Here is a 2467-nt window from a genome sequence, read left to right on the forward strand (position 1 = left end):
ACAGACTAATTTCCCAAGCATACCCCAACCTTGGCAGGATAAACTTCTAAACTGATTGAGACTAGGTTATACTTGCTGGATTAGTACATTCTCGCATTGCTATAAGGAAATACCTGAGACTGGGTAATTTATAAAAAAAGTGGTTTAATTGTCTCATGTTTCAGCAGGTTGTGCAGGAAGCATGATGCCGACATCTGCTCAGCTTCTGGGGATGCCTCAGGAAACTTACAATCATGGCAGAAGGCAGGGGAGCAGGCATTTCACATGGTACGACCAGGAGCAAAAGAGAGAGGAGGGAGGTGCCACACACTTTTAAATGACCAGATATTGCAAGAGCTCACTCATTATCACAAGACCAGTACCAAGGAGATGGTACTAAACCATTCATGAGAAATCTGCCCCCACAATCCAATCACCTCCCACCAGGCCCCACCTCTAACATTGGAGATTACATTTCAATATGAGATTTGGGTGGGGACACAGACCCAAACCATATTACTTGTTATTCCTCTTTCTTCAAAAATAAACAATATATTGTTTAGTGTTAGAAATATAGGTGATACATGACACAGGAGAGAGTATTTTCCAGGAGATGAGCTGTGTTCACCAAGGTAGATTCCAGTGTCACTCTGGCTATTGCTGGGTCTTTAGCAATAAGTTCTGGATTTTTTACAAAAGGTCTTATTGGAGGAAACTTGAAGAATTCAAGTTTACAAAAAGCCTCAAGCACAGCAGCTGAAGAACTGATGTTAATACTGAGGTCTTGGGGCCTTTATCATATTCTCCAAAATTTGTAAGTAACCTCTGTATAACCCAGATCTGGTCCTGCTCCATCTGCCTTCAGATGTTTAAGTACCTTTGAGAACCTTGGTTGTGGTAGAGCTCACAACCTAACACTCTAGGCACAAAGACTAATATAGTTGAGTGATTCTAAACATATTGAGAGGAACTCACTTGGGTCTATAGACAAATTTGGAGCCTGAAATCCTTACAGGGAACTCGATACAGCTTCTGGGCTCCCCCACACCCCTTTTATCTTCAGTGTAGTTCTGTTTCTCCACTTCCAGAAACACTATACCTAGTAAGGATATAACAGAAGGCACTCATTGGTAGTTGGAGCTTGTTTAGGTTTCCTTGGGCTGGGAGCTGGAATTTCCTCTGAGGATAAAGGACACAAAACCCTGCTAAATGGGAACTGAAGGAGCTTTCTCGGCCTTAGGGCATCCAGATGAAGCTATTCATGAGGGATCTAGGGGAAAAAAAGACCCTAGAAACGAGAAGCCTGGGAAATGAATAGAACATGGGAGCTTCTACCTCAGATGTCAGGCTAGAATATGTTAGCTGAGTCCTGCTGCTCTAGGGAACCCATCAAGTCTACCATGATGGGAACTCTAGTAAGTACAAACACTGCCTCCTATGGGACAGTCCTTCATGTTCACTTGAGCTGAAAAATGAGGTTCCTAAGAGTCTCTTAGTGTTCTTGAATATGAGAGGGTAAGTCTCTTTGTTCTGCCTCTGAGCTCTAGGCCTTTCCTTTTTATCTAGTTTGGCAAAGTGCAGATGGACCCAGCTGTAGGCATAAGGACAGAGAGATTGAATGAAAAACATGTGCAAGAATCCTGGAGGCAGTTCCTGGCATCTTGGGTCAGATTCTATAGCACTAGAAAAACTCTAGGGATGAGTTCCTTTGAACAGGAAGATCTGAGCTGATAGCTAGAGGGGAAGACTCCAAGGCATCAGGAGCTCAGGCGAGGTTAAACTTCATTAATTACAAAATTTTGGAGCCCAGAGATCAGAACTAGGATATGATCCACTGTGTTAAGGAGTTATGAATGAATAATACTAAGATTAAGTGAAAATGTGCTTGGGTATTAAGATATTCATTTGATCTCAAAATCTTACCTTTGAGATTACTTATAAATTACAAAAGAGGAAAGATACCTTTATAATGAAGAGCTCTGGCAGACACCATCTTCTTCAAGTGACCAAGTTGAGTGCCACCATGGGCTAAAGTGCTCTGGGATCCCAAAAAAATGAAAGGCAGTCTAGGCTGCAAGGATTGCAACTCCTACGCAAGTACTAGTGCTGTGCTGAGCTGGCAGCCAGTGAACTTGGGCAGCACATAACCTAGTGAGACACCAGTCAGGGTGGCTAAGAGAATGATGGTACCACCCTTCCCCCAACGCCAGGCAGCACAGCTTGTAGCAGTGAAAGTGACTCTTTCCTTCTACTTGAGGAGAAGAGAGAGGAGTAAAGAGAACTTCATCTTGCATCTTGGATACCAGCTCAGCCACAGTAGGATAGGGCACTGGACAGAGTCATGAGGCCCCCATTCCAGGCCCCAGCTCGAGGATGATGTCTCTTGACACACCTTGGGCAAAAAGGGAACCCATTGCCTTGAATATAAGGAACTAGTCTTTCCAGGATTCATCACCTGCTGACTAAAGAGCCCTCAGGCCCTGAATAA

This window comes from Mandrillus leucophaeus, unplaced genomic scaffold (genome assembly GCF_000951045.1).
Source record: "Mandrillus leucophaeus isolate KB7577 unplaced genomic scaffold, Mleu.le_1.0 Scaffold130, whole genome shotgun sequence".
In the NCBI taxonomy this organism is placed as follows: domain Eukaryota; kingdom Metazoa; phylum Chordata; class Mammalia; order Primates; family Cercopithecidae; genus Mandrillus; species Mandrillus leucophaeus.